The sequence below is a fragment of the Haliotis rufescens genome, unplaced genomic scaffold (genome assembly GCF_023055435.1).
Source record: "Haliotis rufescens isolate VD_foot unplaced genomic scaffold, xgHalRufe1.0.p SCAF_2, whole genome shotgun sequence".
Lineage (NCBI taxonomy): Eukaryota > Metazoa > Mollusca > Gastropoda > Lepetellida > Haliotidae > Haliotis > Haliotis rufescens.
Window position 1 is genome coordinate 20,873,472 of NW_025963890.1, and position 15,848 is coordinate 20,889,319.

General features: G+C 39.8%; 22 non-coding genes across 22 annotated transcripts; all 22 read left to right on the forward strand.

Moving 5' to 3' along the window:
* The first annotated feature begins 552 nt into the window (after positions 1-552).
* Positions 553-624, forward strand: Trnat-cgu. The gene has a single exon. It is a non-coding gene; the product is annotated as a tRNA-Thr (tRNA).
* Positions 625-980: 356 nt separating this feature from the next.
* Positions 981-1,052, forward strand: Trnat-cgu. The gene has a single exon. It is a non-coding gene; the product is annotated as a tRNA-Thr (tRNA).
* A 993-nt stretch (positions 1,053-2,045) lies between these two features.
* On the forward strand, positions 2,046-2,117 carry Trnat-cgu. The gene has a single exon. It is a non-coding gene; the product is annotated as a tRNA-Thr (tRNA).
* A 356-nt stretch (positions 2,118-2,473) lies between these two features.
* Positions 2,474-2,545, forward strand: Trnat-cgu. Its single transcript has one exon. It is a non-coding gene; the product is annotated as a tRNA-Thr (tRNA).
* Positions 2,546-3,538: 993 nt separating this feature from the next.
* Positions 3,539-3,610, forward strand: Trnat-ggu. Its single transcript has one exon. It is a non-coding gene; the product is annotated as a tRNA-Thr (tRNA).
* A 356-nt stretch (positions 3,611-3,966) lies between these two features.
* Positions 3,967-4,038, forward strand: Trnat-cgu. The gene has a single exon. It is a non-coding gene; the product is annotated as a tRNA-Thr (tRNA).
* A 1,013-nt stretch (positions 4,039-5,051) lies between these two features.
* Trnat-cgu lies at positions 5,052-5,123 on the forward strand. The gene has a single exon. It is a non-coding gene; the product is annotated as a tRNA-Thr (tRNA).
* A 356-nt stretch (positions 5,124-5,479) lies between these two features.
* Trnat-cgu lies at positions 5,480-5,551 on the forward strand. Its single transcript has one exon. It is a non-coding gene; the product is annotated as a tRNA-Thr (tRNA).
* An 887-nt stretch (positions 5,552-6,438) lies between these two features.
* Trnat-cgu lies at positions 6,439-6,510 on the forward strand. The gene has a single exon. It is a non-coding gene; the product is annotated as a tRNA-Thr (tRNA).
* A 358-nt stretch (positions 6,511-6,868) lies between these two features.
* Trnat-cgu lies at positions 6,869-6,940 on the forward strand. Its single transcript has one exon. It is a non-coding gene; the product is annotated as a tRNA-Thr (tRNA).
* An 871-nt stretch (positions 6,941-7,811) lies between these two features.
* On the forward strand, positions 7,812-7,883 carry Trnat-cgu. The gene has a single exon. It is a non-coding gene; the product is annotated as a tRNA-Thr (tRNA).
* A 356-nt stretch (positions 7,884-8,239) lies between these two features.
* On the forward strand, positions 8,240-8,311 carry Trnat-cgu. Its single transcript has one exon. It is a non-coding gene; the product is annotated as a tRNA-Thr (tRNA).
* An 887-nt stretch (positions 8,312-9,198) lies between these two features.
* Positions 9,199-9,270, forward strand: Trnat-cgu. Its single transcript has one exon. It is a non-coding gene; the product is annotated as a tRNA-Thr (tRNA).
* Positions 9,271-9,628: 358 nt separating this feature from the next.
* Positions 9,629-9,700, forward strand: Trnat-cgu. Its single transcript has one exon. It is a non-coding gene; the product is annotated as a tRNA-Thr (tRNA).
* An 871-nt stretch (positions 9,701-10,571) lies between these two features.
* Trnat-ggu lies at positions 10,572-10,643 on the forward strand. Its single transcript has one exon. It is a non-coding gene; the product is annotated as a tRNA-Thr (tRNA).
* A 358-nt stretch (positions 10,644-11,001) lies between these two features.
* On the forward strand, positions 11,002-11,073 carry Trnat-cgu. Its single transcript has one exon. It is a non-coding gene; the product is annotated as a tRNA-Thr (tRNA).
* A 993-nt stretch (positions 11,074-12,066) lies between these two features.
* Positions 12,067-12,138, forward strand: Trnat-cgu. The gene has a single exon. It is a non-coding gene; the product is annotated as a tRNA-Thr (tRNA).
* A 358-nt stretch (positions 12,139-12,496) lies between these two features.
* Trnat-cgu lies at positions 12,497-12,568 on the forward strand. Its single transcript has one exon. It is a non-coding gene; the product is annotated as a tRNA-Thr (tRNA).
* Positions 12,569-13,561: 993 nt separating this feature from the next.
* Trnat-cgu lies at positions 13,562-13,633 on the forward strand. The gene has a single exon. It is a non-coding gene; the product is annotated as a tRNA-Thr (tRNA).
* Positions 13,634-13,991: 358 nt separating this feature from the next.
* On the forward strand, positions 13,992-14,063 carry Trnat-cgu. The gene has a single exon. It is a non-coding gene; the product is annotated as a tRNA-Thr (tRNA).
* Positions 14,064-14,421: 358 nt separating this feature from the next.
* On the forward strand, positions 14,422-14,493 carry Trnat-cgu. Its single transcript has one exon. It is a non-coding gene; the product is annotated as a tRNA-Thr (tRNA).
* Positions 14,494-15,486: 993 nt separating this feature from the next.
* Trnat-cgu lies at positions 15,487-15,558 on the forward strand. Its single transcript has one exon. It is a non-coding gene; the product is annotated as a tRNA-Thr (tRNA).
* Positions 15,559-15,848: the final 290 nt, after the last annotated feature.

Consider the following 15,848-nt stretch of genomic DNA (forward strand, 5'->3'; position numbering starts at 1 on the left):
CCAAATTCAACTCATAGCGAATGTTCACGGCATATCATTATGATAATCCCGGCCATCGGATCAGTGTTTACTCTATTGTCATTCTCATCTCCCTGGGGAGAATACAACCCAAGCTTCTCGCGAGGCGCTAGAAGGTTAACAGTCACATTGCCATTTCATCTTACTCGTGCTTTGCGTTTTTGAGGCACGTGTCAAAGAAAGTGAATGTCGTAGCGCTGATATTGTTTGGAGAAGCGGTTGAAGAATTTGTGTTTTGGGAAAGCCAATAAGAGTTGCGAAAAAGAGACATCAAATTGAAAAAATGTATGCTGAAAGTATTTCCTGAGGTGCACATTTGGTGCGTGGGCCCTATCTCTAAGAAGTCAATTTATATAAGTGCAAGCTTTATTAAGTTTGACATAGAATATGCGTAATATATTCGGCGTATTTGTTACGCAGGTTCCAAGGTTTTCGTGCTCTCCGAATCAACTAACCCGTGGGTGACAGGGGTCACTTGTTTTGGTTTAAATATAGCGTCCACCAATTGACTGAGCGGCTGTTGAATATGTGTCAGCCTCGGTGGCCAAGTGGTAAGGCGTCGGTCTCGTAAACCGAAGATCCTGGGTTCAAATCCCAGTCGGGGCTCATTTTGTAGAAATATATATATTTGTTGATGTTTTATATGAAGACGGTTGAAAAGGTAAATCCCGATATCAGTTGCAGTCCAGGTTTATTTTTCTTCACATAATTGATTGCAATAAATAACTCACATTCATTGTAACAAAATATGAATGATAGTTGTTGAAAACAGTGAAGCCTAATTGCTAATTTATGCTAAAGGCGACTCATACTTTCAGTACAGTTGCCCACTCAATATACATCAACGTATATCACGTGGTTTTCGCTGCACTTCAAGTGAAAAAAGGCGAACTTCGATGTCACATTCGTAAGGAACATGTATCAGTTGCAGTCAAACAAACTTTAACTAAACTGATGTGTCAGCCTCGATGGCCAAGTGGTAAGGCGTCGGTCTCGTAAACCGAAGATCCTGGGTTCAATCCCCAGTCGGGGCTCATTTTGTTACAAATGAAACCTGTCGCCAGAGTGCCGTGAACCAACGAATAGTGTTAATACATAACAAATAAACGCGTCTGCTCATGTAACCCTCTGCGTATAACCGAAAATGTAAGGCAAAAACGCACCAACGATATCATTACAGGTGGAACAAATAAATACATGTTTACATATATATGAATGATAGTTGTTGAAAACAGTGAAGCCTAATTCCTAATTTATGCTAAAGGCTACTTATACTTTCAGTACACTTGTCCACTCCATATTCATTAGCGTATATCACGTGGTTTTCGCTGCACTTCAAGTGAGAAATGACATTCGTAAGGAACATGTATGTCTATCAGACTTAAACAAAACTCGTAAGGCGAAGATCCTGGGTTCAATCCCCAGTCGGGGCTTACTTTTGCAAATAGATATATAATAAGTTCATTAATAATGCGCCAAATTCAACTCATAGCGAATGTTCACGGCATATCATTATGATAATCCCGGCCATCGGATCAGTGTTTACTCTATTGTCATTCTCATCTCCCTGGGGAGAATACAACCCAAGCTTCTCGCGAGGCGCTAGAAGGTTAACAGTCACATTGCCATTTCATCTTACTCGTGCTTTGCGTTTTTGAGGCACGTGTCAAAGAAAGTGAATGTCGTAGCGCTGATATTGTTTGGAGAAGCGGTTGAAGAATTTGTGTTTTGGGAAAGCCAATAAGAGTTGCGAAAAAGAGACATCAAATTGAAAAAATGTATGCTGAAAGTATTTCCTGAGGTGCACATTTGGTGCGTGGGCCCTATCTCTAAGAAGTCAATTTATATAAGTGCAAGCTTTATTAAGTTTGACATAGAATATGCGTAATATATTCGGCGTATTTGTTACGCAGGTTCCAAGGTTTTCGTGCTCTCCGAATCAACTAACCCGTGGGTGACAGGGGTCACTTGTTTTGGTTTAAATATAGCGTCCACCAATTGACTGAGCGGCTGTTGAATATGTGTCAGCCTCGGTGGCCAAGTGGTAAGGCGTCGGTCTCGTAAACCGAAGATCCTGGGTTCAAATCCCAGTCGGGGCTCATTTTGTAGAAATATATATATTTGTTGATGTTTTATATGAAGACGGTTGAAAAGGTAAATCCCGATATCAGTTGCAGTCCAGGTTTATTTTTCTTCACATAATTGATTGCAATAAATAACTCACATTCATTGTAACAAAATATGAATGATAGTTGTTGAAAACAGTGAAGCCTAATTGCTAATTTATGCTAAAGGCGACTCATACTTTCAGTACAGTTGCCCACTCAATATACATCAACGTATATCACGTGGTTTTCGCTGCACTTCAAGTGAAAAAAGGCGAACTTCGATGTCACATTCGTAAGGAACATGTATCAGTTGCAGTCAAACAAACTTTAACTAAACTGATGTGTCAGCCTCGATGGCCAAGTGGTAAGGCGTCGGTCTCGTAAACCGAAGATCCTGGGTTCAATCCCCAGTCGGGGCTCATTTTGTTACAAATGAAACCTGTCGCCAGAGTGCCGTGAACCAACGAATAGTGTTAATACATAACAAATAAACGCGTCTGCTCATGTAACCCTCTGCGTATAACCGAAAATGTAAGGCAAAAACGCACCAACGATATCATTACAGGTGGAACAAATAAATACATGTTTACATATATATGAATGATAGTTGTTGAAAACAGTGAAGCCTAATTCCTAATTTATGCTAAAGGCTACTTATACTTTCAGTACACTTGTCCACTCCATATTCATTAGCGTATATCACGTGGTTTTCGCTGCACTTCAAGTGAGAAATGACATTCGTAAGGAACATGTATGTCTATCAGACTTAAACAAAACTCGTAAGGCGAAGATCCTGGGTTCAATCCCCAGTCGGGGCTTACTTTTGCAAATAGATATATAATAAGTTCATTAATAATGCGCCAAATTCAACTCATAGCGAATGTTCACGGCATATCATTATGATAATCCCGGCCATCGGATCAGTGTTTACTCTATTGTCATTCTCATCTCCCTGGGGAGAATACAACCCAAGCTTCTCGCGAGGCGCTAGAAGGTTAACAGTCACATTGCCATTTCATCTTACTCGTGCTTTGCGTTTTTGAGGCACGTGTCAAAGAAAGTGAATGTCGTAGCGCTGATATTGTTTGGAGAAGCGGTTGAAGAATTTGTGTTTTGGGAAAGCCAATAAGAGTTGCGAAAAAGAGACATCAAATTGAAAAAATGTATGCTGAAAGTATTTCCTGAGGTGCACATTTGGTGCGTGGGCCCTATCTCTAAGAAGTCAATTTATATAAGTGCAAGCTTTATTAAGTTTGACATAGAATATGCGTAATATATTCGGCGTATTTGTTACGCAGGTTCCAAGGTTTTCGTGCTCTCCGAATCAACTAACCCGTGGGTGACAGGGGTCACTTGTTTTGGTTTAAATATAGCGTCCACCAATTGACTGAGCGGCTGTTGAATATGTGTCAGCCTCGGTGGCCAAGTGGTAAGGCGTCGGTCTCGTAAACCGAAGATCCTGGGTTCAAATCCCAGTCGGGGCTCATTTTGTAGAAATATATATATTTGTTGATGTTTTATATGAAGACGGTTGAAAAGGTAAATCCCGATATCAGTTGCAGTCCAGGTTTATTTTTCTTCACATAATTGATTGCAATAAATAACTCACATTCATTGTAACAAAATATGAATGATAGTTGTTGAAAACAGTGAAGCCTAATTGCTAATTTATGCTAAAGGCGACTCATACTTTCAGTACAATTACCCACTCAATATACATCAACGTATATCACGTGGTTTTCGCTGCACTTCAAGTGAAAAAAGGCGAACTTCGATGTCACATTCGTAAGGAACATGTATCATGTGCAGTCAAACAAACTTTAACTAAACTGATGTGTCAGCCTCGATGGCCAAGTGGTAAGGCGTCGGTCTCGTAAACAGAAGATCCTGGGTTCAATCCCCAGTCGGGGCTCATTTTGTTACAAATGTAACCTGTCGCCAGAGTGCCGTGAACCAACGAACAGTGTTAATACATAACAAATAAACGCGTCTGCTCATGTAACCTTCTGCGTATAACCGAAAATGTAAGGCATAAACGCAATGTGCAAAACACAGTAATGATATCATTACAGGTGGAACAAATAAATACATGTTTACATATACTAGTATATGAATGATAGTTGTTGAAAACAGTGAAGCCTAATTCCTAATTTATGCTAAAGGCGACTTATACTTTCAGTGCACTTGTCCACTCCATATTCATTAGCGTATATCACGTGGTTTTTGCTGCACTTCAAGTGAGAAATGACATTCGTAAGGAACATGTATGTCTATCAGACTTAAACAAAACTCGTAAAGCGAAGATCCTGGGTTCAATCCCCAGTCGGGGCTTACTTTTGCAAATAGATATATAATAAGTTCATTAATAATGCGCCAAATTCAACTCATAGCGAATGTTCACGGCATATCATTATGATAATCCCGGCCATCGGATCAGTGTTTACTCTATTGTCATTCTCATCTCCCTGGGGAGAATACAACCCAAGCTTCTAGCGAGGCGCTAGAAGGTTAACAGTCACATTGCCATTTCATCTTACTCGTGCTTTGCGTTTTTGAGGCACGTGTCAAAGAAAGTGAATGTCGTAGCGCTGATATTGTTTGGAGAAGCGGTTGAAGAATTTGTGTTTTGGGAAAGCCAATAAGAGTTGCGAAAAAGAGACATCAAATTGAAAAAATGTATGCTGAAAGTATTTCCTGAGGTGCACATTTGGTGCGTGGGCCCTATCTCTAAGAAGTCAATTTATATAAGTGCAAGCTTTATTAAGTTTGACATAGAATATGCGTAATATATTCGGTGTATTTGTTACGCAGGTTCCAAGGTTTTCGTGCTCTCCGAATCAACTAACCCGTGGGTGACAGGTGTCACTTGTTTTGGTTTAAATATAGCGTCCACCAATTGACTGAGCGGCTGTTGAATATGTGTCAGCCTCGGTGGCCAAGTGGTAAGGCGTCGGTCTCGTAAACCGAAGATCCTGGGTTCAAATCCCAGTCGGGGCTCATTTTGTAGAAATATATATATTTGTTGATGTTTTATATGAAGACGGTTGAAAAGGTAAATCCCGATATCAGTTGCAGTCCAGGTTTATTTTTCTGCACATAATTGATTGCAATAAATAACTCACATTCATTGTAACAAAATATGAATGATAGTTGTTGAAAACAGTGAAGCCTAATTGCTAATTTATGCTAAAGGCGACTCATACTTTCAGTACAATTACCCACTCAATATACATCAACGTATATCACGTGGTTTTCGCTGCACTTCAAGTGAAAAAAGGCGAACTTCGATGTCACATTCGTAAGGAACATGTATCATGTGCAGTCAAACAAACTTTAACTAAACTGATGTGTCAGCCTCGATGGCCAAGTGGTAAGGCGTCGGTCTCGTAAACAGAAGATCCTGGGTTCAATCCCCAGTCGGGGCTCATTTTGTTACAAATGTAACCTGTCGCCAGAGTGCCGTGAACCAACGAACAGTGTTAATACATAACAAATAAACGCGTCTGCTCATGTAACCTTCTGCGTATAACCGAAAATGTAAGGCATAAACGCAATGTGCAAAACACAGTAATGATATCATTACAGGTGGAACAAATAAATACATGTTTACATATACTAGTATATGAATGATAGTTGTTGAAAACAGTGAAGCCTAATTCCTAATTTATGCTAAAGGCTACTTATACTTTCAGTACACTTGTCCACTCCATATTCATTAGCGTATATCACGTGGTTTTCGCTGCACTTCAAGTGAGAAATGACATTCGTAAGGAACATGTATGTCTATCAGACTTAAACAAAACTCGTAAAGCGAAGATCCTGGGTTCAATCCCCAGTCGGGGCTTACTTTTGCAAATAGATATATAATAAGTTCATTAATAATGCGCCAAATTCAACTCATAGCGAATGTTCACGGCATATCATTATGATAATCCCGGCCATCGGATCAGTGTTTACTCTATTGTCGTTCTCATCTCTCTGGGGAGAATACAACCCAAGCTTCTCGCGAGGCGCTAGAAGGTTAATAGTCACATTGCCATTTCATCTTACTCGTGCTTTGCGTTTTTGAGGCACGTGTCAAAGAAAGTGAATGTCGTAGCGCTGATATTGTTTGGAGAAGCGGTTGAAGAATTTGTGTTTTGGGAAAGCCAATAAGAGTTGCGAAAAAGAGACATCAAATTGAAAAAAATGTTACGCAGGTTCCAAGGTTTTCGTGCTCTCCGAATCAATTAACTCGTGGGTGACAGGGGTCACTTGTTTTGGTTTAAATATAGCGTCCAACAATTGACTGAGCGGGTGACATAGTGTGTCAGCCTCGGTGGCCAAGTGGTAAGGCGTCGGTCTCGTAAACCGAAGATCCTGGGTTCAAATCCCAGTCGGGGCTCATTTTGTAGAAATATATATATATTTGTTGATGTTTTATATGAAGACGGTTGAAAAGGTAAATCCCGATATCAGTTGCAGTCCAGGTTTATTTTTCTTCACATAATTGATTGCAATAAATAACTCACATTCATTGTAACAAAATATGAATGATAGTTGTTGAAAACAGTGAAGCCTAATTGCTAATTTATGCTAAAGGCGACTCATACTTTCAGTACAGTTGCCCACTTAATATACATCAACGTATATCACGTGGTTTTCGCTGCACTTCAAGTGAAAAAAGGCGAACTTCGATGTCACATTCGTAAGGAACATGTATCAGTTGCAGTCAAACAAACTTTAACTAAACTGATGTGTCAGCCTCGATGGCCAAGTGGTAAGGCGTCGGTCTCGTAAACCGAAGATCCTGGGTTCAATCCCCAGTCGGGGCTCATTTTGTTATGATATCATTACAGGTGTAACAAATAAATACATGTTTACATATATATGAATGATAGTTGTTGAAAACAGTGAAGCCTAATTCCTAATTTATGGTAAAGGCTACTTATACTTTCAGTACACTTGTCCACTCCATATTCATTAGCGTATATCACGTGGTTTTCGCTGCACTTCAAGTGAGAAATGACATTCGTAAGGAACATGTATGTCTATCAGACTTAAACAAAACTCGTAAAGCGAAGATCCTGGGTTCAATCCCCAGTCGGGGCTTACTTTTGCAAATAGATATATAATAAGTTCATTAATAATGCGCCAAATTCAACTCATAGCGAATGTTCACGGCATATCATTATGATAATCCCGGCCATCGGATCAGTGTTTACTCTATTGTCATTCTCATCTCCCTGGGGAGAATACAACCCAAGCTTCTAGCGAGGCGCTAGAAGGTTAACAGTCACATTGCCATTTCATCTTACTCGTGCTTTGCGTTTCTGAGGCACGTGTCAAAGAAAGTGAATGTCGTAGCGCTGATATTGTTTGGAGAAGCGGTTGAAGAATTTGTGTTTTGGGAAAGCCAATAAGAGTTGCGAAAAAGAGACATCAAATTGAAAAAATGTATGCTGAAAGTATTTCCTGAGGTGCACATTTGGTGCGTGGGCCCTATCTCTAAGAAGTCAATTTATATAAGTGCAAGCTTTATTAAGTTTGACATAGAATATGCGTAATATATTCGGTGTATTTGTTACGCAGGTTCCAAGGTTTTCGTGCTCTCCGAATCAACTAACCCGTGGGTGACAGGTGTCACTTGTTTTGGTTTAAATATAGCGTCCACCAATTGACTGAGCGGCTGTTGAATATGTGTCAGCCTCGGTGGCCAAGTGGTAAGGCGTCGGTCTCGTAAACCGAAGATCCTGGGTTCAAATCCCAGTCGGGGCTCATTTTGTAGAAATATATATATTTGTTGATGTTTTATATGAAGACGGTTGAAAAGGTAAATCCCGATATCAGTTGCAGTCCAGGTTTATTTTTCTTCACATAATTGATTGCAATAAATAACTCACATTCATTGTAACAAAATATGAATGATAGTTGTTGAAAACAGTGAAGCCTAATTGCTAATTTATGCTAAAGGCGACTCATACTTTCAGTACAATTACCCACTCAATATACATCAACGTATATCACGTGGTTTTCGCTGCACTTCAAGTGAAAAAAGGCGAACTTCGATGTCACATTCGTAAGGAACATGTATCATGTGCAGTCAAACAAACTTTAACTAAACTGATGTGTCAGCCTCGATGGCCAAGTGGTAAGGCGTCGGTCTCGTAAACCGAAGATCCTGGGTTCAATCCCCAGTCGGGGCTCATTTTGTTACAAATGTAACCTGTCGCCAGAGTGCCGTGAACCAACGAACAGTGTTAATACATAACAAATAAACGCGTCTGCTCATGTAACCTTCTGCGTATAACCGAAAATGTAAGGCATAAACGCAATGTGCAAAACACAGTAATGATATCATTACAGGTGGAACAAATAAATACATGTTTACATATACTAGTATATGAATGATAGTTGTTGAAAACAGTGAAGCCTAATTCCTAATTTATGCTAAAGGCTACTTATACTTTCAGTACACTTGTCCACTCCATATTCATTAGCGTATATCACGTGGTTTTCGCTGCACTTCAAGTGAGAAATGACATTCGTAAGGAACATGTATGTCTATCAGACTTAAACAAAACTCGTAAAGCGAAGATCCTGGGTTCAATCCCCAGTCGGGGCTTACTTTTGCAAATAGATATATAATAAGTTCATTAATAATGCGCCAAATTCAACTCATAGCGAATGTTCACGGCATATCATTATGATAATCCCGGCCATCGGATCAGTGTTTACTCTATTGTCGTTCTCATCTCTCTGGGGAGAATACAACCCAAGCTTCTCGCGAGGCGCTAGAAGGTTAATAGTCACATTGCCATTTCATCTTACTCGTGCTTTGCGTTTTTGAGGCACGTGTCAAAGAAAGTGAATGTCGTAGCGCTGATATTGTTTGGAGAAGCGGTTGAAGAATTTGTGTTTTGGGAAAGCCAATAAGAGTTGCGAAAAAGAGACATCAAATTGAAAAAAATGTTACGCAGGTTCCAAGGTTTTCGTGCTCTCCGAATCAATTAACTCGTGGGTGACAGGGGTCACTTGTTTTGGTTTAAATATAGCGTCCAACAATTGACTGAGCGGGTGACATAGTGTGTCAGCCTCGGTGGCCAAGTGGTAAGGCGTCGGTCTCGTAAACCGAAGATCCTGGGTTCAAATCCCAGTCGGGGCTCATTTTGTAGAAATATATATATATTTGTTGATGTTTTATATGAAGACGGTTGAAAAGGTAAATCCCGATATCAGTTGCAGTCCAGGTTTATTTTTCTTCACATAATTGATTGCAATAAATAACTCACATTCATTGTAACAAAATATGAATGATAGTTGTTGAAAACAGTGAAGCCTAATTGCTAATTTATGCTAAAGGCGACTCATACTTTCAGTACAGTTGCCCACTTAATATACATCAACGTATATCACGTGGTTTTCGCTGCACTTCAAGTGAAAAAAGGCGAACTTCGATGTCACATTCGTAAGGAACATGTATCAGTTGCAGTCAAACAAACTTTAACTAAACTGATGTGTCAGCCTCGATGGCCAAGTGGTAAGGCGTCGGTCTCGTAAACCGAAGATCCTGGGTTCAATCCCCAGTCGGGGCTCATTTTGTTATGATATCATTACAGGTGTAACAAATAAATACATGTTTACATATATATGAATGATAGTTGTTGAAAACAGTGAAGCCTAATTCCTAATTTATGGTAAAGGCTACTTATACTTTCAGTACACTTGTCCACTCCATATTCATTAGCGTATATCACGTGGTTTTCGCTGCACTTCAAGTGAGAAATGACATTCGTAAGGAACATGTATGTCTATCAGACTTAAACAAAACTCGTAAAGCGAAGATCCTGGGTTCAATCCCCAGTCGGGGCTTACTTTTGCAAATAGATATATAATAAGTTCATTAATAATGCGCCAAATTCAACTCATAGCGAATGTTCACGGCATATCATTATGATAATCCCGGCCATCGGATCAGTGTTTACTCTATTGTCATTCTCATCTCCCTGGGGAGAATACAACCCAAGCTTCTAGCGAGGCGCTAGAAGGTTAATAGTCACATTGCCATTTCATCTTACTCGTGCTTTGCGTTTCTGAGGCACGTGTCAAAGAAAGTGAATGTCGTAGCGCTGATATTGTTTGGAGAAGCGGTTGAAGAATTTGTGTTTTGGGAAAGCCAATAAGAGTTGCGAAAAAGAGACATCAAATTGAAAAAATGTATGCTGAAAGTATTTCCTGAGGTGCACATTTGGTGCGTGGGCCCTATCTCTAAGAAGTCAATTTATATAAGTGCAAGCTTTATTAAGTTTGACATAGAATATGCGTAATATATTCGGTGTATTTGTTACGCAGGTTCCAAGGGTTTCGTGCTCTCCGAATCAACTAACCCGTGGGTGACAGGTGTCACTTGTTTTGGTTTAAATATAGCGTCCACCAATTGACTGAGCGGCTGTTGAATATGTGTCAGCCTCGGTGGCCAAGTGGTAAGGCGTCGGTCTCGTAAACCGAAGATCCTGGATTCAAATCCCAGTCGGGGCTCATTTTGTAGAAATATATATATATTTGTTGATGTTTTATATGAAGACGGTTGAAAAGGTAAATCCCGATATCAGTTGCAGTCCAGGTTTATTTTTCTTCACATAATTGATTGCAATAAATAACTCACATTCATTGTAACAAAATATGAATGATAGTTGTTGAAAACAGTGAAGCCTAATTGCTAATTTATGCTAAAGGCGACTCATACTTTCAGTACAGTTGCCCACTCAATATACATCAACGTATATCACGTGGTTTTCGCTGCACTTCAAGTGAAAAAAGGCGAACTTCGATGTCACATTCGTAAGGAACATGTATCAGTTGCAGTCAAACAAACTTTAACTAAACTGATGTGTCAGCCTCGATGGCCAAGTGGTAAGGCGTCGGTCTCGTAAACCGAAGATCCTGGGTTCAATCCCCAGTCGGGGCTCATTTTGTTACAAATGAAACCTGTCGCCAGAGTGCCGTGAACCAACGAATAGTGTTAATACATAACAAATAAACGCGTCTGCTCATGTAACCCTCTGCGTATAACCGAAAATGTAAGGCAATAACGCACCAACGATATCATTACAGGTGGAACAAATAAATACATGTTTACATATATATGAATGATAGTTGTTGAAAACAGTGAAGCCTAATTCCTAATTTATGCTAAAGGTTACTTATACTTTCAGTACACTTGTCCACTCCATATTCATTAGCGTATATCACGTGGTTTTCGCTGCACTTCAAGTGAGAAATGACATTCGTAAGGAACATGTATGTCTATCAGACTTAAACAAAACTCGTAAAGCGAAGATCCTGGGTTCAATCCCCAGTCGGGGCTTACTTTTGCAAATAGATATATAATAAGTTCATTAATAATGCGCCAAATTCAACTCATAGCGAATGTTCACGGCATATCATTATGATAATCCCGGCCATCGGATCAGTGTTTACTCTATTGTCATTCTCATCTCCCTGGGGAGAATACAACCCAAGCTTCTCGCGAGGCGCTAGAAGGTTAACAGTCACATTGCCATTTCATCTTACTCGTGCTTTGCGTTTTTGAGGCACGTGTCAAAGAAAGTGAATGTCGTAGCGCTGATATTGTTTGGAGAAGCGGTTGAAGAATTTGTGTTTTGGGAAAGCCAATAAGAGTTGCGAAAAAGAGACATCAAATTGAAAAAATGTATGCTGAAAGTATTTCCTGAGGTGCACATTTGGTGCGTGGGCCCTATCTCTAAGAAGTCATTTTATATAAGTGCAAGCTTTATTAAGTTTGACATAGAATATGCGTAATATATTCGGCGTATTTGTTACGCAGGTTCCAAGGTTTTCGTGCTCTCCGAATCAACTAACCCGTGGGTGACAGGTGTCACTTGTTTTGGTTTAAATATAGCGTCCACCAATTGACTGAGCGGCTGTTGAATATGTGTCAGCCTCGGTGGCCAAGTGGTAAGGCGTCGGTCTCGTAAACCGAAGATCCTGGGTTCAAATCCCAGTCGGGGCTCATTTTGTAGAAATATATATATATTTGTTGATGTTTTATATGAAGACGGTTGAAAAGGTAAATCCCGATATCAGTTGCAGTCCAGGTTTATTTTTCTTCACATAATTGATTGCAATAAATAACTCACATTCATTGTAACAAAATATGAATGATAGTTGTTGAAAACAGTGAAGCCTAATTGCTAATTTATGCTAAAGGCGACTCATACTTTCAGTACAGTTGCCCACTCAATATACATCAACGTATATCACGTGGTTTTCGCTGCACTTCAAGTGAAAAAAGGCGAACTTCGATGTCACATTCGTAAGGAACATGTATCAGTTGCAGTCAAACAAACTTTAACTAAACTGATGTGTCAGCCTCGATGGCCAAGTGGTAAGGCGTCGGTCTCGTAAACCGAAGATCCTGGGTTCAATCCCCAGTCGGGGCTCATTTTGTTACAAATGAAACCTGTCGCCAGAGTGCCGTGAACCAACGAATAGTGTTAATACATAACAAATAAACGCGTCTGCTCATGTAACCCTCTGCGTATAACCGAAAATGTAAGGCAAAAACGCACCAACGATATCATTACAGGTGGAACAAATAAATACATGTTTACATATATATGAATGATAGTTGTTGAAAACAGTGAAGCCTAATTCCTAATTTATGCTAAAGGCTACTTATACTTTCAGTACACTTGTCCACTCCATATTCATTAGCGTATATCACGTGGTTTTCGCTGCACTTCAAGTGAGAAATGACATTCGTAAGGAACATGTATGTCTATCAGACTTAAACAAAACTTGTAAAGCGAAGATCCTGGGTTCAATCCCCAGTCGGGGCTTACTTTTGCAAATAGATATATAATAAGTTCATTAATAATGCGCCAAATTCAACTCATAGCGAATGTTCACGGCATATCATTATGATAATCCCGGCCATCGGATCAGTGTTTACTCTATTGTCATTCTCATCTCCCTGGGGAGAATACAACCCAAGCTTCTCGCGAGGCGCTAGAAGGTTAACAGTCACATTGCCATTTCATCTTACTCGTGCTTTGCGTTTTTGAGGCACGTGTCAAAGAAAGTGAATGTCGTAGCGCTGATATTGTTTGGAGAAGCGGTTGAAGAATTTGTGTTTTGGGAAAGCCAATAAGAGTTGCGAAAAAGAGACATCAAATTGAAAAAATGTATGCTGAAAGTATTTCCTGAGGTGCACATTTGGTGCGTGGGCCCTATCTCTAAGAAGTCAATTTATATAAGTGCAAGCTTTATTAAGTTTGACATAGAATATGCGTAATATATTCGGCGTATTTGTTACGCAGGTTCCAAGGTTTTCGTGCTCTCCGAATCAACTAACCCGTGGGTGACAGGTGTCACTTGTTTTGGTTTAAATATAGCGTCCACCAATTGACTGAGCGGCTGTTGAATATGTGTCAGCCTCGGTGGCCAAGTGGTAAGGCGTCGGTCTCGTAAACCGAAGATCCTGGGTTCAAATCCCAGTCGGGGCTCATTTTGTAGAAATATATATATATTTGTTGATGTTTTATATGAAGACGGTTGAAAAGGTAAATCCCGATATCAGTTGCAGTCCAGGTTTATTTTTCTTCACATAATTGATTGCAATAAATAACTCACATTCATTGTAACAAAATATGAATGATAGTTGTTGAAAACAGTGAAGCCTAATTGCTAATTTATGCTAAAGGCGACTCATACTTTCAGTACAGTTGCCCACTCAATATACATCAACGTATATCACGTGGTTTTCGCTGCACTTCAAGTGAAAAAAGGCGAACTTCGATGTCACATTCGTAAGGAACATGTATCAGTTGCAGTCAAACAAACTTTAACTAAACTGATGTGTCAGCCTCGATGGCCAAGTGGTAAGGCGTCGGTCTCGTAAACCGAAGATCCTGGATTCAAATCCCAGTCGGGGCTCATTTTGTAGAAATATATATATATTTGTTGATGTTTTATATGAAGACGGTTGAAAAGGTAAATCCCGATATCAGTTGCAGTCCAGGTTTATTTTTCTTCACATAATTGATTGCAATAAATAACTCACATTCATTGTAACAAAATATGAATGATAGTTGTTGAAAACAGTGAAGCCTAATTGCTAATTTATGCTAAAGGCGACTCATACTTTCAGTACAGTTGCCCACTCAATATACATCAACGTATATCACGTGGTTTTCGCTGCACTTCAAGTGAAAAAAGGCGAATTTCGATGTCACATTCGTAAGGAACATGTATCAGTTGCAGTCAAACAAACTTTAACTAAACTGATGTGTCAGCCTCGATGGCCAAGTGGTAAGGCGTCGGTCTCGTAAACCGAAGATCCTGGGTTCAATCCCCAGTCGGGGCTCATTTTGTTACAAATGAAACCTGTCGCCAGAGTGCCGTGAACCAACGAATAGTGTTAATACATAACAAATAAACGCGTCTGCTCATGTAACCCTCTGCGTATAACCGAAAATGTAAGGCAAAAACGCACCAACGATATCATTACAGGTGGAACAAATAAATACATGTTTACATATATATGAATGATAGTTGTTGAAAACAGTGAAGCCTAATTCCTAATTTATGCTAAAGGTTACTTATACTTTCAGTACACTTGTCCACTCCATATTCATTAGCGTATATCACGTGGTTTTCGCTGCACTTCAAGTGAGAAATGACATTCGTAAGGAACATGTATGTCTATCAGACTTAAACAAAACTTGTAAAGCGAAGATCCTGGGTTCAATCCCCAGTCGGGGCTTACTTTTGCAAATAGATATATAATAAGTTCATTAATAATGCGCCAAATTCAACTCATAGCGAATGTTCACGGCATATCATTATGATAATCCCGGCCATCGGATCAGTGTTTACTCTATTGTCATTCTCATCTCCCTGGGGAGAATACAACCCAAGCTTCTCGCGAGGCGCTAGAAGGTTAACAGTCACATTGCCATTTCATCTTACTCGTGCTTTGCGTTTTTGAGGCACGTGTCAAAGAAAGTGAATGTCGTAGCGCTGATATTGTTTGGAGAAGCGGTTGAAGAATTTGTGTTTTGGGAAAGCCAATAAGAGTTGCGAAAAAGAGACATCAAATTGAAAAAATGTATGCTGAAAGTATTTCCTGAGGTGCACATTTGGTGCGTGGGCCCTATCTCTAAGAAGTCAATTTATATAAGTGCAAGCTTTATTAAGTTTGACATAGAATATGCGTAATATATTCGGCGTATTTGTTACGCAGGTTCCAAGGTTTTCGTGCTCTCCGAATCAACTAACCCGTGGGTGACAGGTGTCACTTGTTTTGGTTTAAATATAGCGTCCACCAATTGACTGAGCGGCTGTTGAATATGTGTCAGCCTCGGTGGCCAAGTGGTAAGGCGTCGGTCTCGTAAACCGAAGATCCTGGGTTCAAATCCCAGTCGGGGCTCATTTTGTAGAAATATATATATTTGTTGATAAGGTGTTTGAAATGAACACAGTTGAAAAGGTTAATTCCGATATCAGTTGCAGTCCAGGTTTAAATTACTTCCACATAATTGATTGCAATAAATAACTCACATTCATTGTAACAAAATATGAATATAGCATCCGCCAAGTGACAGTGCGGCTGTTGAATGTGTGTCAGCCTCGGTGGCCAAGTGGTAAGGTGTCGGCGCTTATTTGGTAGAAATATATGTGGGATATTTTAATACGATAGGTTCAGGTTATCAATTACAG